The 24163-nt window shown below is 44.9% G+C and overlaps 1 protein-coding gene across 1 annotated transcript in view; it reads left to right on the forward strand.

Moving 5' to 3' along the window:
• Positions 1 to 297: 297 nt before the first annotated feature.
• The window catches only part of LOC122939863 (gastrula zinc finger protein XlCGF17.1-like), a 95943-nt gene continuing 72077 nt past the window's right edge, over positions 298 to 24163 (forward strand). Inside the window, exon 1 of the mRNA XM_044296059.1 lies at positions 298 to 319. The gene's annotated coding sequence lies outside the window, so the exon portion shown is untranslated. The remainder of the gene's footprint in view (positions 320 to 24163) is intronic.

Here is a 24163-nt window from a genome sequence, read left to right on the forward strand (position 1 = left end):
GAAGGAAGTAAAGGACCTGTGATGATGTCATAACAATGTGATCATGTGTGGGAGGAGTTATGTAAATCACATGACCAGGTTTAGCTGCTCTGCAGTTTGTAATTCCAGCGGGTATGTAGCAGAGCTGTAATATTTATGTAGATGAGCAGTGTAGGGGAACTGCTAATACTGCTGAGATGTAGTGTATTTAGCCTCTGTGCCCCTGCTGCTTTGCTTCAGAAACCCCAGGGATTCAGTACAAGTTTTGTTTTGTAAACAGTCAGAACCATGAGGGACAGAGCTGTAGGGAGGAGACATCTTATGGATCTTGGAATCTAAGGTAAGTGGCATCTGTAAGGCTACTTTCACACTCACGTTTGGTGCGGATCCGTCATGGATCTGCACAAACGCTTCCGTTCAGATAATACAAATGTCTACCTCCGTTCAGAACGGATTTGGTTGTATTATCTGTAACATAGCCAAAACGTCTTGAACACCATTCAAAGTCAATAAGGGACGGATCCGTTTTCTATTGTGTCAGTGTAAACTGATCCGTCCCCATTACATTGTGTGTCAGGACGGATCCGTTTGCCTCTGCATCATCAGGCGGACACCAAAACGTGTCCACCTCCAGAGCAGAACGGAGACTGAACGGAGCCAAACTAGGGGTGGGCGATATAGGCGATATGTGATATAAATTTGTGCCACGATATGGATTTTGTGCATATCGCCTATATCGCCGGACAGTGATATGATCGCGCTCTCTGTGCGCACTATGTTCTTCTGAGCCGGCACAGTGGAGAAGGAGAAGGAGAGAGTCCCTCCCTCCCCACTGTGCGCGGCTGCCGCTGACCACCAATGAGAACAGATTAGGAGGAGGAGGAGGGGAGGGACTGACAGTAAATCATTGAGTTTTCATGATCTCAGTGAGCTTGTGAAAACTCAAATCCGATGGTATATTCTAACCCCCAGGCGTTTCCATGGTGACGGGGACGCTTGCCTGGGGGTTAGAATATACAGGGCCACGCCGCTCACAGTAGAACATTTAAAAACTAATCAGTAACTTTATTCATTGGTGATCTCTTTACTGTATACCTTAGGCTACTTTCACACTAGCGTTCGGAGCGGGTCCGTCTGATGTTTCATCAGACGGATCCGCTCCTATAATGCAGACGTTTGCATCCGTTCATAACGGATCCGTCTGCATTATAACTTAGAAAAATTTCTAAGTGTGAAAGTAGCCTGAGCGGATCTGTTCAGACTTTACATTGAAAGTCAATGGGGGACGGATCCGCTTGAAGATTGAGCCATATGGTGTCATCTTCAAGCGGATCCGTCCCTATTGACTTCCATTATAAGTCTGGACAGATCCGCTCGCCTCCGCACGGCCAGGCGGACACCCGAACGCTGCTTGCAGCGTTCAGGTGTCTGCTCACTGAGCGGAGCGGAGGCTGAGCGCTGGCAGGCGGATGCATTCTCAGTGGATCCGCCTCCACTGAGAATGCATCAGGGCCAGACGGCTGCGTTCAGGGCCGCTTGTGAGCCCCTTCAAACGGAGCTCACGAGCGGACACCTGAACGCAGGTGTGAAAGTAGCCTTACTATGTCTTAGCTCCGGTAACAGCAGGCAGTGCGGGCGGGCGGCGCTCACTCACTGACGTCACGCGCCTGCTCCTCCCACTAGGCGGCACGTCAGTGAGTGAGCGCCGCCCGCCCGCACTGCCTGCTGTTACCGGAGCTAAGACCTAGTAAGGTATACAGTAAAGAGATCAGCAATGAATAAAGTTACTGATTAGTTTTTAGATGTATTCCTGTGAGCGTCGGGCGAGGGGGTATGGTATCTGTGGATGGCACCGTTTAGGGGAGGGGGGGATCTGTGGATGGCACCGTTTAGGGGATGGGGGGGATCTGTGGATGGCACCGTTTATGGGAGGGGGGGGGATCTGTGGATGGCACCGTTTATAGGAGGGGGGGGATCTTTGGATGGCACCGTTTAGGGGAGGGGGGGATCTGTGGATGGCACCGTTTAGGGGAGGGGGGGGATCTGTGGATGGCACCGTTTATGGGAGGGGGGGGGATCTGTGGATGGAACCGTTTATGGGAGGGGGGATCTGTGGATGGCACCGTTTATGGGAGGGGGGGATCTGTGGATGGCACCGTTTATGGGAGGGGGGGATCTTTGGATGGCACCGTTTAGGGGAGGGGCGGGGATCTGTGGATGGCACCGTTTAGGGGAGGGGGGATCTGTGCATGGCACTGTTTAGGGGAGGGGGGGGATCTGTAGATGTCACCGTTTATGGGAGGGGGGGGGGATCTGTGGATGGCACCGTTTATGGGAGGGGGGGGGATCTGTGGATGGCACCGTTTATGGGAGGGGGGGATCTTTGGATGGCACCGTTTATGGGAGGGGGGGATCTTTGGATGGCACCGTTTAGGGGAGGGGGGGGATCTGTGGATGGCACCGTTTAGGGGAGGGGGGATCTGTGGATGGCACCGTTTAGGGGAGATGGCACCGTTTAGGGGGGGGGAATCTGTGGATGGCACCGTTTAGGGGAAGGGAATCTGTGGATGGCACCGTTTAGGGGAAGGGGATCTGTGGATGGCACTGTTTAGGGGAGGGGGGGATCTGTGGATGGCACCGTTTAGGGGAGGGGGGGATCTGTGGATGGCACCGTTTAGGGGAGGGGGGGGGGGATCTGTGGATGGCACTGTTTAGGGGAGGGGGGATCTGTGGATGGCACTGTTTAGGGGAGGGGGGGATCTGTGGATGGCACTGTTTAGGGGAGGGGGGATCTGTGGATGGCACTGTTTAGGGAAGGGGGAATCTGTGGATGGCACTGTTTAGGGAAGGGGGGAATCTGTGGATGGCACTGTTTAGGGGAGGGGGATCTGTGGATGGCACCGTTTTGGGGAGGGGGATCTGTGGATGGCACCGTTTAGGGGAGGGGGGGATCTGTGGATGGCACTGTTTAGGGGAGGGGGGGATCTGTGGATGGCACCGTTTTGGGGAGGGGGATCTGTGGATGGCACTGTTTAGGGGAGGGGGGATCTGTGGATGGCACCGTTTTGGGGAGGGGGATCTGTGGATGGCACTGTTTAGGGGAGGGGACAGGGCAGCGGGGAGAGTGTAAAGTCCTATTCACCCTGATAGAGCACTATTAGGGTGAATATGACAAGGGTTCTAGCCCTTAAGGAGCCTAATAGTTATTAAATAAAAATAAAAAAAAAGATTAAAACACGCCCCCCCAAATATAGAAAACAATATATCGCGATATATATCGCATATGCTTAAAATTATATCGCAATATAGATTTTAGCCCATATCGCCCACCCCTAAGCCAAACTGATGTATTCTGAGCGGATCCATTTCCATTTCAGAATGCATTAGGGCAAAACTGATCCGTTTTGGACCGCCTGTGAGAGCCCTGAACGGATCTCGCAAACGGAAAGCCAAAACGCCAGTGTGAAAGTCGCCTAATCTTTATACCTAGCAGGAATAGATAAGCAAATCTTTGAGTATCTATATCCTTAAAGGGGTTTTCTCATCTCAGACAATGGGGGCATATCGCTAGGATATGTCCCCATTGTCTGATAGGTGCGGGTCCCAGCGGTGGGACCCGCACCTACAATGAGAACGGAGCGGGGAAATGAACGGAAGGCGTACTGTGCATGCGCAGCCGCCCTCCATTTATTTCTATGGGGCTGGCGAAAATAGCAGAGCGCTGGCTTGGCAATTTCCGTCTGCCCCACAGAAATGAATGGATGCATGGGCCGCGCACTTCTATAGGAGCAGCGCTTGGTGGTGGACGGACCCTGGGAAATCCGGGGTCCTTCAGACAAAGCTCTTCCCGCTTGGTGGGACCCACACCTATCAGACAATGGGGGCATATCCTAGCATATCTACACCCTGTGGCCACTGCCACCAATGATTTTAGTACTGGGAGAGTTGAGGGGGGGGGGTCACACTGCACCACAAGCTGTGACGGAGAGAGATAAGTATATATATTTTTTTTATATATATATATACAGTACAGACCAAAAGCTTGGACACACCTTCTCATTCAAAGAGTTTTCTTTATTTTCATGACGATGCAAATTGTAGATTCACACTGAAGGCATCAAAACTATGAATTAACACATGTGGAATTATATACAGTTGCAAGAAAAAGTTTGTGAACCCTTTGAAATGATATAGATTTCTGCACAAATTGGTCATAAAATGTGATCTGATCTTCATCTAAGTCACAACATTAGACAATCACAATCTGCTTAACCTAATAACACACAAAGAAGTAAGTGTTACCATGTTTTATTGAACACACCATGTAAACATTCACAGTGCAGGTGGAAAAAGTATGTGAACCCTTGGATTTAATAACTGGTTGAACCTCCTTTGGCAGCAATAACTTCAACCAAACGTTTCCTGTAGTTGCAGATCAGACATGCACAACGGTCAGGAGTAATTCTTGACCATTCCTCTTTACAGAACTGTTTCAGTTAAGCAATATTCTTGGGATGTCTGGTGTGAATCGCTTTCTTGAGGTCATGCCACAGCATCTCAATCTGGTTGAGGTCAGGACTCTGACTGGGCCACTCCAGAAGGCGGATTTTCTTCTGTTTAAGCCATTCTGTTGTTGATTTACTTCTATGCTTCGGGTTGTTGTCCTGTTGCAGCACCCATCTTCTATTGAGCTTCAGCTGGTGGACAGATGGCCTTAAGTTCTCCTGCAAAATGTCTTGATAAACATTTTTCTTTCGATGACAGCAATCCGTCCAGGCCCTGACACAGCAAAGCAGCCCCAAACCATGATGCCCCCACCACCATACTTCACAGTTGGCATGAGGTTTTGATGTTGGTGTGCTGTGCCTCTTTTTCTCCACACATAGTGCTGTGTGTTTCTTCCAAACAACTCAACTTTGGTTTCATCTGTCCACAGAATATTTTGCCAGTACTGCTGTGGAACATCCAGGTGCTCTTGTGCAAACTAAACGTGCAGCAATGTTTTTTTTGGACAGCAGTGGCTTCCTCTGTGGTATCCTCCCATGAAATCCATTCTTGTTTAGTGTTTTACGTATCGTAGATTCGCTAACAGGGATGTTAGCATATGCCAGAGACTTGTGTAAGTCTTTAGCTGACACTCTAGGATTCTTCTTCACCTCATTGAGCAGTCTGCGCTGTGCTCTTGCAGTCATCTTTACAGGACGGCCATTACATTAATACTAAAGAGGGGCCATTATATTAATAATAAAGAGGGGGCCATTGCATTAATAATAAAGAGGGGGCCATTGCATTAATAATAAAGAGGGGGCCATTATATTAATAATAAAGAGGGGGCCATTATATTAATAATAAAGAGGGGGCCATTACATTAATAATAAAGAGGGGGCCATTACATTAATAATAAAGAGGGGGCCATTATATTAATAATAAAGAGGGGCCATTACATTAATAATAAAGAGGGGGCTACTACATTAATAATAAAGAGTGGCCATTATAATTGAAAGGTGACAACCCTGTCTGTTTATTTGGTGTCGTTCTTATTTGGTAGAGAATGGCGGGTAGAAATTTCAGCCAATCTTTCAATGTTCCTGAAGTAGCCTTTTTTAACCTATCCTTAATGGTTCTGTTCATTCTTTCCACTACTCCTGCGCTTTGAGGGTGGTAGGCTATATTGAGCTTCCACTGGAAACCCAGAATCTTCGTCAGTTCTTGTATTAGTTTGGACTGGAAAGCAGGTCCCTGATCTGAATGTATTACCCGAGGGAGTCCATACAGTGAAATCCATTGATTTATCAATGCCCTAGCTGTCACACCAGCTGTTTCTCCTGAAGTAGGTATGGCTACACACCATCCGGAGAACCTACAGACTATTACAAGGAGATATCTTATATTCCCGGGTTGCTTTGGCATGTGTGTGTAATCCATCTGCAAATCTTGCAGAGGGCCTGTAGGGGGTGGTAGATTCCCATGCCTTCCGTGTGCTTTTCCTTAAACATTATTCTGTGCACAAGTCATGCATGAGTCGACCAGATCGTCTATCAATCTCTGCAATTTCTGTGTACAGAACAGTGACTTGTAATGTTCTGATATGTACTGTTTTCCTAAATGTCCAGGACCATGAAGATAGGATATTAGGAGTGGTGCTGATGCAGTAGGAACCCCCAATATCCGATCTTTTGTCCACATACCTGTACCTGTCATCTGCAGTCCCTGAGATTTCCAGTACTTGATGTCCTCACTGGTAGACTGCTTCTGAAGTTGATATACTACTGACACCCAGTTTTCACTTTCAAAATCCGTCATGAATAATAACTTACTTTCCCTTCTCGTGTCTCTCTTGGCTGCCATTTTTGCTGCTCTGTCTGCTAGGTTGTTTCCCATAGCTTGATAATCTCCTTTTGTAGAGTGTCCTTTCACTTTTATCACACTTATGGCTTCTGGCAACTGAATTGCATGTAGCAAGTGATCTATGTATTTCTGATTCGCTACCTTCTTCCCGTCTGCTGAGATATACCCCCTATTGTTCCATATTAATGCATAATCATGCACTGTTCCAAATGCATAGCTACTGTCAGTATAAATATTCACTGTGTCCTGCGAATATTTCACAGGCTCTTGTGAGCGCTACCAGCTCAGCTTGTTGTGCCGAAGTTGTGACAATTGGTTCAGCTTCTATCACTTGATTTGGGAGCATGACCACTGCGTAACCTGTTTGGTATGTCCTATCATCTGGTCTTGTGCATGATCCATCCACAAAAACATCTATACTGTCAGTCTGTGGTGTGTCCTTTAAATCTGCCCTAGGTGTTGTGCATGACAAGATCATTTCATCACATCTGTGTTCAGGTATTGGGTCTACTTGTTCGTCAGAACCTTCACGCTTAAGTCTCAAAAGTGTATGCAAAAATCTTATCACTGGTGAGGTGTCTGGACATGTCTTTATCAACAGGTTTGCTGTACTGAGTAATATGGTCTCATATCCGGACAATCTCTGAGCTGTCATGTGTTGTGTGGTCATGTTTTGAAGGAGGGACAAGACTGTATGAGTGGTGAAAAGTTCCATTACATTTCCATGGACTATCTTAGTAGCATCCTTTACTGACATAGCCGCGGCTGCTAATGCTTGGAGACAGTGAGGCATTCCAAGAACTACAGGAGGTAATTTTCTCGATAGGTATGAAACTGGCCTGTTTCTTCCCCCATGTGTCTGAGTCAAAACCGCTGCATAGGTTTCTCCCGATACCACACAGTATAATTGGAATGGCTTTTCATAATCTGCCAGGGCCAAGGCTGGGGCTTGGGTCAGGGACCGAATCAATCTCTCAAAGGCTTCTACTCTGTCCTCTGTCCACTCCACTACCTTTGGTGCTTCTGTGAGTGTAGTTTTTCTTAGGATTGAATCCCAATGGGAGCAATCGGGAATCCACTGCCTACAATACACTATTGACCCTAGAAAGGACAGCATTGTAGCTTTGTCCCTTGGCCTGCTTAGGTAGGTCACTGCCTTGACTCTAGCGGGTGAGATCTTTCTCTCTCCTGCCTCTATTATGCACCCCAGATACTCTACCTGGGTACTTGCATATTGGATTTTCTTCTTCGAGGCCAGGTGTCCTTTGCTTGCCAAGTGGTCTAATAAACTCCGTGAATCTATTTCGCAGGCTTCTAATTCCGAATTGGAGAGTAAAAGGTCGTCTGTGTACTGTATTAAGGTGGATCCCCTCTTTGGTTCCCAATCTTCCAATGTAGCCTTTAATACAATGGAAAAGGCTGCTGGACTATCCCCAAAACCTTGTGGGAGACGGGTCCAAGTCACCTGACCATCATCAGCCCACTGAAAAGCAAAAAGATTTTGTGCATCCCAGGCCACTGGTATGGAAAAGAACGCATTACTGAGGTCAACTACAGTGTAGTATTTGGATCCCGCAGGAATGGCCCCAAACACAGCTGTAAGATCTGCCACCAAGGGGGGGAAGTGGGACAATTGCCTTGTTTACCTTCCTCAGATCCTGTACCAGTCTCCATGTGCCATTAGCCTTTTTTACAGGATTTATCTGGGTATTCCAGGGACTGACAATTTTCCTAAGAATTCCCATCTGCAAGTATTTCTCAATTTGTGGCCTTATACCCTCTAACTTTTCCTCACTCAATGGGTATTGTTTCTGAAAGGTTGGCATACCCCCCTCCTTCAAACAGGGCCGGTAGGGCTCACAGTTAATCGTTCCTACTGAGTCTTTACATTTTGCCCAAATTGGATGATTCTCCAGGGACATTGGTATGCTTAAAAAGAACCCATTCATGTCACGTCTCTTTGGGTTTGTCAGGTCACATTTCATTGAGGTTGCCGTCAGTCTTCCCTTTTTGTCAAAGACTAATGAAATCTGTAATGCTGCCATTAGATCCCTTCCTAATAGGCCAACGGGGCATTCTAGTAGGACTGCGAAAGACATGTGCGTCACTAGTTCCCCCGTAAGAGTACAAACCGGGAGCGGTGCTGTCACCTTATGTATCACTGTCGTCCCATTTATACCCATAGAACTTCCTTCGGTGCATTTATCATTAATGAAGTCTATTTTGTTTACACTTGAAGTCGTTGCTCCGGTGTCAAGCAATAAATTAACTTTAATACCATCAATTTGCAGTATTACTTGTGGTAAGACTTGCCAATCAGTTGGAACAAAATGCATAATGAAGGACGGGACTCGTTCTGGGCACCCCTAATAGTGATTGTTCCCCCGTGGGGACGGGTACTGTTCATGCTCAGACCACCTCTGTAAATCTGATTGCAGATTGGGTTGTCTACTCCCCCCATCCTGTGCTGGCCAGTGTATGTTAATAAGATCTCCCTGGGGTTGTCTTCTTGTCATATCTTGCTGTCTTTCCTGTTGTCTGGGTCCCCCTCGGTAGTCAGAGGCGCCTCTCCCTCTGTATCCTCTCCTATCTTCATCTCTCACCTTTGGACATTCCCGCCTCCAGTGACCTAGACTCCCACAAATGAAACAGCCCTGTCTCTGATTTCTTTCTACTCTTCCCAGGTAATCTGCCTGGCCCCTACTTCTCGGACCTCTTCTATTATTCCTTCCCCGGGAGAAACCTGACATCATCATGTAATTGCTTTCCCCACCTGACAATATAGACTCCTGTTGTATGTCCTGCTGCATTAACAATGGGAATACTCCTCCCTTTTGATTGAAAACACCAGAGGCCGAGCGTTTTGCTATGTCATCCATAAATTCTGTCACCGATTGAGTAAGCCATTCGTTATTCACTAATTTTATTAGTTGTGTTGTCTTGGGGTCCCCATTAGTCATACATGTAGTCTTGAACAATTCAGGTGAATTCATCCCTGTACTACTGTAGAGGTCCAACAGTCTCTTACAGAAACTATAAAAATACTCTTTCGGCTCTTGTTTTGTATTTAACATTGTGTGTAAGCCTGAATCCTCTTTGTATCTTTTCATCCATTCTCCTCCTATCTTAGTTTTTCTATCTCGGTCAGCAGCTGTTTTTTTTTGTTAGTCACAGCTCTGGTTCTCCCACACTCTCTCCTCCCAAAATGCCCTTCAATTCATCCATCTGTTCCTCACTAGGAAGGTCAGTATTATCTGGGTCCTCGTGATTATATATGACGGGAAAGACACCCTGAAGGGAAGTTGTTTAATGTAGACTATGTCTGTCTTTAGTTTATCCCTCAGTTGCATCAGCTCCTGTACATACATGTCCATGCTCTCTCTATATTCATTTCTTCTTTCCTGAGCCTGTTTGAGTTGTGGAGTCACATCTGCTTGTTCCATAAGTGCTGCTGTCACTATAACTGCAGTACTCAAAAGGGAATCTCTATCCCCCAAATCCGGGTACAGTCCAGTTCTCTTTTGATTCTCACCAGAAAATAATAATAATTCTGGTGCTGTTGCTTGTTTTGGACAGGGGACCTTATCATAAGGGTCTTGTAGCATGTCCTCCGTAGAGACAGCTGGGAGTGTTGCCTTTTCTGGTTCTAATACCGTCACGTCATATGCCGGTGGTTTTTCTGGCAAGGAGGGCAGAATTTCTGACCATGGAACTTCTTCCCTTTTACTCATTGTCCCCCTATCCTGTTTTAAGTATATGTGATGGGTTGGTGGAAATCTCTTTCTGTACTCTTTTAATGCCTTCTCCCATTTCTTAAAACATGTTTTCATATAATTTTCATCCCAGGCACCGGCGGGATAGTTATATTTCGGGTGAAGCCCCACCATTTTTTTAACCTCCTCCCAGTCCCCTTCATTGCGAGGACCTACAGAGCTGATCTGCGTAATACACAGTTGCTGACTGCGGCCACAGATATTTACCCAAAATGGATCAGTTACACTAATCCCACAGGTGCCTGATACAAAATGTAACGGTGTGGGTCTGGTCTCTGGCTCACCATCCAGATCCTTTCCCACGCCGTTACCCATAATGTTTAATAAAATTGACAATGAACTCTCTCTATATATATATATATATATATATATATATATATATATATATATATATATATAAACCAAAAAAGCAGCCCAGCAGCACAAGACCAAAAAAATATATAACGGGTGCAAGTCCTCTCAACCGCAGGCTTAAACGGCTATAGATAGGTATAGTTTCCAAAGATGAGGCAGCACTCCAATGAAAATAGAAAATGGATCCTTTATTCCCCTCTGTGCAACGTTTCAACCGTCTCAATGCGGTCTTTCTCAAGCATATCAACATGGTGTCATATGGGGGTATATATACCCATAATACATTGCAAATAACAACAGTGACAATTATTCAATTGAAGATAAAATAACATAAATAGTGTATTGTATGGTACAAAAAAGCATCCCTGCTAAGTGATCTCTGTGACTCAGTGTTCATCATGATTCAATACAGTGTACAAACACATTAAACATTGTAGCAACATCAAAATAAGTTGATTGATCAATATCCAATTCATCAATAAAGTGTAATATCACCTGTGTGTAAAGAGTGCATAAAGATTTAAAAACAAACTCACACGGGGGCGTGTGGATCGGAGCGCCAAAAATCCGCGTCCCTGCCACCAGACTGCGCATGCTCAGAGCACCTGCCACGTCACCAAAGACACGCCCCAACCCCCGGAGCCAAGCGTCATCACCATGGAGATGTGTGAACACATGACCAGGGTGATAGACCCATGACTCCACAGGAGGATGCGCTGGGTAGGTCCACGCCCACAAGGCCGGACGAACGTCGCCAGGCAACAATAAACATTGCTAACATGGCAACGACAGTCCCGCAACGTGCGCCCAGATCCGTCCCAGGCCACATGACAGGTACAGGCATCAAACACAGAAAGATGGCCGGGAAGAAAGGGGAAAAATTACAGACGAGGGGAGAGAAACAACACTGGCATCGCAACAAAGAACTATGTGGGAAAGAGACCATCAGATCACTATATATATATATATATATAGAGGTATATGGAGAACGGAGTACACGTGGCTTTAATAAAGTATATCAGCACTGGAAAACATAACCTGTGCCATACTTATGTAATCAGACAATAGGACGGGGACCAACGGGTCCCGCCGTTCTCACGGCAGAAACCCCGGTCCATTGCGGGCATGGGATCGGAGACACGTCCATGCCAAAGATCCCAGGCCCAACCACCGACCCTTCAGTCCATGAAAAAAGAAAAGAAAAGCCACTACTCCAGATAAATGACATGATTAAAATACACCCACACATTGAGTAGTAAAACCAGTATAGATGCGTCCAGAGATCTCTCCCATCACCATAATCCCAACATAGAGAGGCAGGAGAAGGCGCATACCGTCCACCAAACCCACCAGCGGAGCACCAATAATCTAGAGAAAGAAAAAAGAAGTCATATATAAGCAATAGGACAGAGAATTATACATCTGCATGTAACAAATTGGTCATATATTAATGACACCAATATAGAATTCACATACACAAGGGCATGACACACAGAGAAACAAAACAGGGATAGCACAGGGGCCATCCTATATTACACTCCACTTAAAGTCAACATTGAGACCATAAGGTCTCAGTGTGTTGAGACGATGGATCCATCTCAGCTCACGTTGTTTGAGAGCCAATGTCCTGTCGCCTCCCCTCCTAGACAGAGTAATGTGGTCCACTAACATAAATTTTAAATCCTTCTCTTTGTGGTTGGCCTCGACAAAATGTTTAGGTACAGGCAAATCTTTTCTTTTTTGTCTGATAGAGAACCGATGATTATTCAGACGTGCCTTCATGTCACAAGTGGTCTCCCCAACATAGAGGAGACCACATGGACAGGAGAGCACGTAAAGAACTGTTACATGTCAAAAAATGTCCAATCGCATATTGAGTCCCTGTAATAGGATGGGTAAACTTCTCCCCCTTGGTCATGTAGGCGCAATTAACGCAGCCAAGGCAGGGATAGGAACCCAACCTACGGGAGCCAATGTGAGACTGTACCAAAGTTTTGACAGGAATGTCCGCTCGGACCAACTTGTCCCGAAAATTGGCAGAACGCCTGTAAGACATTGGGAAAAACGAGTCGGGAGTAAATTTGGATCCTGCACCACCCTCTTAACCCTAAGTAATTGGCTGTAGGGCACAGAGTTGATAATAGACCTTGGGTGGCAGGTGCAGGATCCAAATTTACTCCCGACTCGTTTTTCCCAAATGATGCATAAATTTAGGGAACGTGGTTACCCTGTTCGGGTGATCAATAAACATCTGAATAAAGTGAAAGATCCACAACAGATATCTCTAGATGTTACACATAGTAAAGTTGAAAGGATACCTTTTATAACAACGTATTCGGAACAGAGTGTCCAGATTGCTCAGATTGTCCGTAAACACTGGGCAATACTTAAGAGCAATTTCTCTAATGTCATGCCTTTGACAGTACCACCTTTGACAGTACCAATTTTCGGGACAAGTTGGTCCGAGCGGACATTCCTGTCAAAACTTTGGTACAGTCTCACATTGGCTCCCGTAGGTTGGGTTCCTATCCCTGCCTTGGCTGCGTTAATTGCGCCTACATGACCAAGGGGGAGAAGTTTACCCATCCTATTACAGGGACTCAATATGCGATTGGACATTTTTTGACATGTAACAGTTCTTACGTGATTTACGTGCTCTCCTGTCCATGTGGTCTCCTCTATGTTGGGGAGACCACTTGTGACATGAAGGCACGTCTGAATAATCATCGGTTCTCTATCAGACAAAAAAGAAAAGATTTGCCTGTACCTAAACATTTTGTCGAGGCCAACCACAAAGAGAAGGATTTAAAATTTATGTTAGTGGACCACATTACTCTGTCTAGGAGGGGAGGCGACAGGACATTGGCTCTCAAACAACGTGAGCTGAGATGGATCCATCGTCTCAACACACTGAGACCTTATGGTCTCAATGTTGACTTTAAGTGGAGTGTAATATAGGATGGCCCCTGTGCTATCCCTGTTTTGTTTCTCTGTGTGTCATGCCCTTGTGTATGTGAATTCTATATTGGTGTCATTAATATATGACCAATTTGTTACATGCAGATGTATAATTCTCTGTCCTATTGCTTATATATGACTTCTTTTTTCTTTCTCTAGATTATTGGTGCTCCGCTGGTGGGTTTGGTGGACGGTATGCGCCTTCTCCTGCCTCTCTATGTTGGGATTATGGTGATGGGAGAGATCTCTGGACGCATCTATACTGGTTTTACTACTCAATGTGTGGGTGTATTTTAATCATGTCATTTATCTGGAGTAGTGGCTTTTCTTTTCTTTTTTCATGGACTGAAGGGTCGGTGGTTGGGCCTGGGATCTTTGGCATGAACGTGTCTCCGATCCCATGCCCGCAATGGACCGGGGTTTCTGCCGTGAGAACGGCGGGACCCGTTGGTCCCCGTCCTATTGTCTGATTACATAAGTATGGCACAGGTTATGTTTTCCAGTGCTGATATACTTTATTAAAGCCACGTGTACTCCGTTCTCCATATACCTCTATATATATATATATAGTGATCTGATGGTCTCTTTCCCACATAGTTCTTTGTTGCGATGCCAGTGTTGTTTCTCTCCCCTCGTCTGTAATTTTTCCCCTTTCTTCCCGGCCATCTTTCTGTGTTTGATGCCTGTACCTGTCATGTGGCCTGGGACGGATCTGGGCGCACGTTGCGGGACTGTCGTTGCCATGTTAGCAATGTTTATTGTTGCCTGGCGACGTTCGTCCGGCCTTGTGGGCGTGGACCTACCCGGCGCATCCTCCTGTGGAGTCATGGGTCTATCACCCTGGTCATGTGTTCACACATCTCCATGGTGATGACGCTTGGCTCCGGGGGTTGGGGCGTGTCTTTGGTGACGTGGCAGGTGCTCTGAGCATGCGCAGTCTGGTGGCAGGGACGCGGATTTTTGGCGCTCCGATCCACACGCCCCCGTGTGAGTTTGTTTTTAAATCTTTATGCACTCTTTACACACAGGTGATATTACACTTTATTGATGAATTGGATATTGATCAATCAACTTATTTTGATGTTGCTACAATGTTTAATGTGTTTGTACACTGTATTGAATCATGATGAACACTGAGTCACAGAGATCACTTAGCAGGGATGCTTTTTTGTACCATACAATACACTATTTATGTTATTTTATCTTCAATTGAATAATTGTCACTGTTGTTATTTGCAATGTATTATGGGTATATATACCCCCATATGACACCATGTTGATATGCTTGAGAAAGACCGCATTGAGACGGTTGAAACGTTGCACAGAGGGGAATAAAGGATCCATTTTCTATTTTCATTGGAGTGCTGCCTCATCTTTGGAAACTACATATATATATATATATATATATATATATATATACAAGCAGCAAACAGTGAGGTGGAAATAGCAGCAATTAAATAGCAGCAATTGAATAGCAGGAAGTAATTGTGTTAGTACTGTTATGTTGAGGATCAATTAAGCCAGTACAATCAGATTTTCCACTAGTACAATATTCTTATAACACGTGTAAAATATCCAATATGGGCAACACCATTTATGAATTTAATAGACTGCAGTAATCAATGTCACCTTCCAAGTTTTAACTGTACAGTTATGTTCTATAAACAATTCACTCCACAGACAATCCTAGTGAGTTAGAAACCTACATCTGCATTCAGATGTATGCGTTTCCCTCACTGTTTTTGTTTATCATATGTATTCCTTTACATATATTCCGGGTACCTTGTTTCCTTGTTTCACATAAATCCAGAGTTATCCTTTAACTCAATAAACCGTCAAATGGGACTAATTCCCACTTGAAAAATCCCTGCCAACGTCCGAAGAGACTAGTTCTACATTCGGAAAATTCCCTGCCAACAATATGATGTATGTTCCTGGAACAACATCCCCTGCCAACCACTGTGCCGATGGGAGACGCCGCTCCTATCAGGATACGCAGAACACTGAGTGCTGCCTCGTGTCTGTCCCACAGTCTTATGAACACTAAACTAACCTGCCATCAACTAACCTGCCATCAAGTATACATCAGATATCCACCGTATCCAGGAGAGAAACATTCCAACCAACATAAAATAGTGGCAGAAATTATTACTCACCTGGATAGTCAGTGAACCATCCTCTGCTACCAATTGAAAGGGCCCCTGGTTTGTCTATGGGTGAACCTCCGGCCGGACAACCACTGAAGACCAATACACGTTGATAGGTTTAAAATGGTTGCGCCTTTATTTTGACATCGTAGCCAATTTATAGCTACAAACCACAAGATTACCATATAATTACCATATACCTCCCCTAAGCCTAATCCAATCAGGTAACGAATTTATCAATTTCACCTTTATACAACCAAAGTAAAAAAGTCATGATAATTTCCTAGAAACAAGGTACATATGTGACGCATTTATAATTCTCAGAATTCAGATATCTAACCACAACCTTGGTCGACCTTCGCTTTGTTCAAATATTTCGCGGAATTATCTTTGTTTATTTTGTATCAACATTTACCTGATAAAACGTCCTTCACTTATCTAAACCAAAGGTGAACGTCAATATACAAGATGCTTATATATATATATATATTGTATTGCGGTAAATGTAAAATATATGTCTAATGCACATGTTAGATATATGTGTAAAAGGTATATATGCATATATATGTTTCTGCAGCTATGATGCCATGCATTCGGCAATTCTCTCTCCAGGTACCTTCATCACAAATGTGGCATTCTTTTGTTAAAGCATGCATATCTCTTTTTAGCCATGCGGTTTTGAGCTTCAGACAGCCATTTCCTGTTAGCTTGTGTTACTAGACCTTGTTGTTACTTCCTTTAAAGAAGAACTCTGTATACTTTAATACAAGCATATAAGGCTGAATTAATACATATATGTGAACGTGTGTGGATACAGACATAATTTCCTTACAATAATAATAATAAAGATGGGGACATTACATTAATAATAAAGAGGGGCCATTACATTAATAATAAAGAGGGGCCATTATATTAATAATAAAGAGGGGCCACTACATTAATAATAAAGAGGGGCCATTACATTAATAATAAAGAGGGGGCCATTACATTAATAATAAAGAGGGGGCCATTACATTAATAATAAAGAGGGGCCATTACATTAATAATAAAGAGGGGCCATTACATTAATAATAAAGAGGGGCCATTATATTAATAATAAAGAGGGGGCATTTTATTACTAATAAAAGAGGCCATTATATTAATAATAAAGAGGGGACCATTATATTAATAATAAAGAGGGGACCATTATATTAATAATAAAGAGGGGGCCATTATATTAATAATAAAGAGGGGCCATTATATTAATGATACAGAGGGGGCCATTATAATATACAGGGGGAATAATATTATGGGGAATGGGGGACTATCTGTCTGGCTCTAGCACAGTATTTGGGGGGGGGGGGGGGGGGGGAGCAGCATGACAGTGTTGAGACACCAGGAAGGAGAGGATGAGAGTAAAGTGAGGAACCTAAAAAAAAATCAGTGAAACTCTGCAGAGACGCGGCTCATCTCTGAATGAAGACGCTGAGGAAAGTCTACATCACAGGAGACGTCACTGGATGGATGAGGTATGTGCTGCTGTATTCTACTGTATATAATAATGTCCATCCACAAATCTGTTTCACGGTAGGGTTGGGGGAGGAGATTGAGAATTTGCCGCATCCTGGCCCCAGACTTCAGGTCACACTGTGCGTGTTCTGAATTCAGGGGGCTCACACCCATCTACTACATTATCTGTCCTCAGAGAGTTACCACTGAGTTATCTGTTGTGTTACATAGGACTGCAGGTGATATCTACTACATTATCTGTCCTCAGAGAGTTATCACTGTGTTATCTAACGTAGTAACATAGTTTATAAGGCCGAAAAAAGACATTTGTCCATCCAGTTCGGCCTGTCATCCTGCAAGTTGATCCAGAGGAAGGCAAAAAAAAAACTGTGAGGTAGAAGCCAATTTTCCTCACTTTAGGGGAATAAAAAATTCCTTCCCGACTCCAATCAGGCAATCAGAATAACTCTCTGGATCAGCGACCCCTCTCTAGTAGCTATAGCCTGTAATATGATTACGCTCCAGAAATACATCCAGGCCCCTCCTGAATTCCTTTATTGTACTCCCCATCACCACCTCCTCAGGCAGAGAGCTCCATAGTCTCACTGCTCTTACCGTAAAGAATCCTCTTCTATGTTTGTGTACAAACCTTCTTTCCTCCAGACGCAGAGGATGTCCCCTCGTCACAGTCACAGTCCTGGGGATAAATAGCTGATGGGATAGATGTCTGTACTGACCCCTGATATATTTATACATAGTAATTAGATCTCCCCTCAGTCATCTTTTTTCTAAAGTGAATAACCCTAATTTTGATAATCTTTCAGGTTACTGTAGTCCACCCATTCCAGTTATTACTTTAGTTGCCCTCCTCTGGACCCTCTCCAGCTCTGCTATGTCTGCCTTGTTCACAGGAGCCCAGAACTGTACACAGTACTCCATGTGTGGTCTGACTAATGATTTGTAAAGTGGTAGGACTATGTTCTCATCACTGGGCATCTATGCCCCGTTTGATGCAACCCATTATCTTATTGGCCTTGGCAGCAGCTGCCTGACACTGGATTTTGCAGCTTAGTTTGCTGTTTATTAAAATTCCTAGATCCTTTTCCATGTCAGTGTTACCCAGTGTTTTACCATTTAGTATGTACGGGTGACTTGCATTATTCCTTCCCATGTGCATAACTTTACATTTGTCAGTGTTAAACCCCATCTGCCACTTATCTGCCCAAGCCTTCAATCTATCCAGATCCCTCTGTAGTAGTATACTGTCCTCATCAGTGTAAATTACTTTACACAGTTTAGTGTCATCTGCGAAAATGTATACTTTACTATGCAAGCCTTCTACAAGATCATTAATAAATATATTGAAGAGAATAGGGCCCAATACTGACCCCTGAGGTACCCCACTAGTGACAGTGACCCAATCTGAGTGTGTACCGTTAATAACCACCCTCTGTTTTCTATCACTGAGCCAGTTACTTACCCACTTACAGACGTTTTCTCCCAGTCCGAGCATTCTCATTTTATATACTAACCTTTTATGTGGTACTGTGTCAAATGCTTTGGAGAAGTCCAGATATACGACATCCATTGATTCGCCGCTGTCATGTCTAGAACTTACCTCCTCATAGAAACTGATTAAATTAGTCTGATATGACCGATCCATCATGAAGCCATGCTGATATGGCATTATTTGCTTATTTTCATTGAGGTCCTCCAAGATAGCATCTCTTAGAAAACCTTCAAACTGTTTAGGCTACTTTCACACTGGCGTTTCTGGGTTCGCTTGTGAGATCCGTTTTAGTGCTCTTACAAGCGGCCCAAAACGGATCCGTTCATCTCCGATGCATTCTGAATGGATAAGGATACGCTCAGAATGCATCAGTTTGGCTCCATTCCGCTCTGGAGGCGGACATGAAAACGATGCTTGCAGCGTTTTGGTGTCCGCATGACGAAGCGCAGCCAAACGGATCCGTCTGAACTAACAATTGAAGTCAATAGAGACTGATCCGTCTGTGATGGCTCCGTCTGAAGCGGATCCGTTTACATTCAATTTTACTATTTGAGCATGCTCAGAATGAATTAAACCTCCCCCTGCAAACCCAGCGGCCATCTTGGAAGCCCAAGTTCACCAACCGGTTATGGACATGAAACTTCTGTCTCTCTCTCTCTCTATTTTTCCCCTTACCCATGACGGCACCCTGTGCGACTCAGGACCTCCCACCAGGACAGGAAACCTGAGAAGATAAAAAAGGACACACCTCCACCTAACACCAGTTCAGGTTTCCTGTCCTCCAGATGGGAGATCCTGAGAAGCAGCGCAGCAGGCTCGCTGCAAAGACATACCTCAAAAGAAGCACCAGCACTGGGGGGGGTCTGTGGCTAGAGCCATGAGAAGACCTATCCCTGGGGAGCGGTAGTTCTGTGGCTGTGCCGGAAGCCGCTCCCCACAAGTCTGCCTGCGCCTGCACTCTCTCCGGTCCTGCGGGGAGTCGCTGTGGCCGTGTTCAGGCGGCTCCCCACGCTCTCCATACCCGATTCCAAGATGGCACCCGCGCGTCCGTGCGGGGCCGTCCTTCACAGATGACGTCGGGGGGGCGGGGCTTCTCCCGGCGCACAGGAAGTAGAGTGGCGGGGCGCGTCTTTTAAACTACAAATGCGGCGGCAGGTGCAGGCAGCCAGCGGGGGCACAATTTTGGATGTGCTGATGAAGTGATCCTGCACTACAGGCCTGCAAGTCCGGTACTGGTCCTAAGGACGGGAAAAATGAAAACTTTCATTATGGGTGAGATCGTTCCTTTTATTTACTAATGTGGTGTTTTTATATGATTTATTTTAGATCCCTAAGCCACCCAAAAAGTCATCTTCCAAGACAAAACACAAAGAGTGTGCGGAATGTAAAACGTCCCTATCTGCATCTTATCAGAAATCTTTATGCTCAGCGTTTATAGATAAACTGGTAGCGGAGCAATCCCAGACCCTTACTAGATCTATGAAGTCTTTAATCAAGGCATCCTTCAAGGCATTCAGTAAAAGCCGTGCCAGGTCCCCAGATAAACCCACAGAGTACAGTATAGAGATGGACTCATCCGACAGTGAAGTCAGAGAATCCGGGTAGCTATTTTCTAGTAATTCGGACTCCTCGGACGACGATTATTCAGGGAGGTCCTTCTTTTCCCCTGAGGATACGCAGCCGTTACTAAAAGCGGTCAGAGCAACTATGCAGTTGGAAGACATTAAGCAGACCAGATCGGTTGTGGACCAGGCCTTCCAGGCATTAGGCCCTAAAAAACATAGGGTTTTTCCTATTCATGAATACATGCAGGCGATTATTAAAGGAGAGTGGAAAAATCCTGACAGAAAATTCTTCATACCCTCCTCTGTGAAAAGGAAATATCCTTATGAGGAAAAGGTCTTCTCAAGCTGGGATAGGGCCCCTACGGTAGATGCTCCAGTCGCCAAAATAGCAAAGAGATCTGCCCTCCCCTTTGATGATCTGGGTTGTCTTTTGGACCCGTTAGATAGAAAAGCAGACATATATCTAAAACGGGCGTGGGAAACTTCTGCTACTTGTCTTAGACCTGCAGTTGCAGCCACTTGGGTAGCCCGGTCTCAGACTATGGATTGACCAGCTAGAGGCACATCTTAAAGAGAAAAAGCCTAGAGAAGAGCTTTTAGCTTCTCTTCCCACCTTTGCAAAAGCGGCAGATTTTTTAACAGATGCATCTACTGATGTTATGCGCTTTGCCGCCAAATCCTCAGCCATGACAAATGCGGCAAGAAGAGCCATTTGGCTTAGATCCTGGAAGGGTGACCAGGGGTCTAAGGCCAGACTCTGTGCCCTTCCGTGTGAGGGCGATAGGTTGTTTGGGTCCTCTCTAGACGACGAGAAGGCCTCTGGAGAAGGCCTCTGACAGGAAAAGAGGATTTCCTGTCCCTCAGAAAAATCCCTTTTTTCGTAAACCCCAGCAGGGTTTTAGGAGACAGAGGGGTAAGCCATACGACAGGAAAGAGAGGGATAGGTTCCAAAGAAAAACTAGCGGCTTCCTTTTTAAATCCCAGATTTGCAGGGCGGCTACCTGGAGCTCCCCCCCATACCTTTCTCAAACATTACAGATTGCAGCTCCATTCTGATGCCTTTTTCGGGGAGAAAGTCCTTCAGGCTGTGGCCCCCCCCCAGGTTCTACTTATAGTTTATCTCGCACAGGGTGCCGTCCAGGGTGAGGGGAAAACAACATTGCTTACCGATAATAGTTTTTCTCGATACCCATGACGGCACCCGATATTTCCCTCCCCATATAGATATTTATATGTATATATATAAGGAGTTTGCCAGGTCTATATGAAGTAATATAGATTTAAAAAAAAATAAGGGGTCTTTAATCCTTTGTCACTTCTCCCCGGAGAACAATTTATTTCTTCAACTGGTGTTAGGTGGAGGTGTGTTCTTTTTTATCTTCTCAGGTTTCCTGTCCTGGTGGGAGGTCCTGAGTCGCACAGGGTGCCGTCATGGGTATCGAGAAAAACGATTACCGGTAAGCAATGTTGTTTTCTTTACATTTTCATACAATCTTTCTATCTATCATGAGGGCATATAATGGCACTTGTATGGGCGTGTTTTTGCAGACGTCAGCGAAGTGGTGTGGGTGCAATGGCATGGCGGTTGGTTTTGTTCATTGAGCATGGGTCTGAAAGATGTCGGTGGTCATATTCAAGAGCAGTGTTGCAGATGGTGGGCTCGGGGTTTTGGTGTGCGTGTGGCTATTTCCGAAATTTTGGTGCCGTCATGTAATAGGTGTCCGAATGTCAAATGGCGAGGGGGATGTTGTTTGGTCAGATGGTTCAGCGGTATTGATGATGGAAATTCTGTGCGTGAAGTTATATGCACGTTGGTTTTGTCATTCAATAGGGGCACTATTACTGCACGTGTGTTGTGGAGCAAATATGGCAGTGATAGTGGGCCTACAGACTACAGGTGTGGACGAGCGCAGGAGTGTGATTATTTTTTCGGATATTGAAACGGGTGATGATTATTGCAAGTTTATGGAGAGGGGGGTTGGCTAGAGATGCCTAGGATTTATGGTTGATGGAAATTGTGGGTGTGACCGAAGTACTTTGCCTAGGGCATTAAATAGGGTGCAGATTATTGCACGTGTGTGGTGGGTCAAATCTAGCACGGAATGGGGGCAGATTGTGCAGGTGGAGGCAGATGGCAATGCAGGCAATGGGGGTGGGCAGACGTCACAGAGTTTATTAAATCCAAAACATTTCATGTATGTTTATAATAGAATGATGTGGGTTTTTTTTTTTTTTTTTAGCAACTATGAGTACTTTTTTCTCAAAGATCCTCTGATTTGCACGAATTCAAAAACTTAAAAAAGTAAGTAAAATTTGGGATATATACAGTACAGACCAAAATTTTGGACACACCTTCTCATTCAAAGAGTTTTCTTTATTTTCATGACTATGAAAATTGTAGATTTACACTGAAGGCATCAAAACTATGTGGAATTATATACATAACAAAAAAGTGTGAAACAACTGAAAATATGTCATATTCTAGGTTCTTCAAAGTAGCCACCTTTTGCATTAATTACTGCTTTGCACACTCTTGGCATTCTCTTGATGAGCTTCAAGAGGTAGTCACCTGAAATGGTCTTCCAACAGTCTTGAGGGAGTTCCCAGAGATGCTTAGCACTTGTTGGCCCTTTTGCCTTCACTCTGCGGTCTAGCTCACCCCAAACCATCTCGATTGGGTTCAGGTCCGGTGACTGTGGAGGCCAGGTCATCTGGCGCAGCACCCCATCACTCTCCTTCATGGTCAAATAGCCCTTACACAGCCTGGAGGTGTGTTTGGGGCGATTGTCCTGTTGAAAAATAAATGATGGTCCAAATAAACACAAACCGGATGGAATAGCATGCCGCTGCAAGATGCTGGGGTAGCCATGCTGGTTCAGTATGCCCTCAATTTTGAATAAATCCCCAACAGTGTCACCAGCAAAGCACCATCACACCATCACACCTCCTCCTCCATGCTTCACGGTGGGAACCAGGCATGTACAGTCCATCCGTTCACCTTTTCTGCGTCGCACAAAGACATGGTGGTTGGAACCAAAGATCTCAAATTTGGACTCATCAGACCAAAGCACAGATTTCCACTGGTCTAATGTCCATTCCTTGTGTTCTTTAGCCCAAACAAGTCTCTTCTGCTTGTTGCCTGTCCTTAGCAGTGGTTTCCTAGCAGATCTTCTACCATGAAGGCCTGATTCACACAGTCTCCTCTTAACAGTTGTTCTAGAGATGTGTCTGCTGCTAGAACTCTGTGTGGCATTGACCTGGTCTCTAATCTGAGCTGCTGTTAACCTGCGATTTCTGAGGCTGGTGACTCGGATGAACTTATCCTCCGCAGCAGAGGTGACTCTTGGTCTTCCATTCCTGGGGCGGTCCGCATGTGAGCCAGTTTCTTTGTAGCGCTTGATGATTTTTGTGACTGCACTTGGGGACACTTTCAAAGTTTTCCCAATTTTTCGGACTGACTGACCTTCATTTCTTGCAGTAATGATGGCCACTCGTTTTTCTTTACTTAGCTGCTTTTTTCTTGCCATAATACAAATTCTAACAGTCTATTCAGTAGGACTATCAGCTGTGTATCCACCTGACTTCTCCACAACGCAACTGATGGTCCCAACCCCATTTATAAGGCAAGAATTCCCACTTATTAAACCTGACAGGGCACACCTGTGAAGTGAAAACCATTTCAGGTGACTACCTCTTGAAGCTCATCAAGAGAATGCCAAGAGTGTGCAAAGCAGTAATCAAAGCAAAAGGTGGCTACTTTAAAGAACCTAGAATATGACATATTTTCTGTTTCACACTTTTTTGTTATGTATACAATTCCACATGTGTTAATTCATAGTTTTGATGCCTTCAGTGTGAATCTACAATTTTATAGTCATGAAAATAAAGAAAACTCTTTGAATGAGAAGGTGTGTCCAAACTTTTGGTCTGTACTGTATATCCAAGAGATAAAAAAACAAAAAACTGGAGACAGCACATCCAAAGTGGTGGAATTTAATCCAGATGCAACGTTTTGGCTCAAATAGCCTTTGTAAAGCATGC

This window comes from Bufo gargarizans, chromosome 6 (assembly GCF_014858855.1).
Source record: "Bufo gargarizans isolate SCDJY-AF-19 chromosome 6, ASM1485885v1, whole genome shotgun sequence".
In the NCBI taxonomy this organism is placed as follows: domain Eukaryota; kingdom Metazoa; phylum Chordata; class Amphibia; order Anura; family Bufonidae; genus Bufo; species Bufo gargarizans.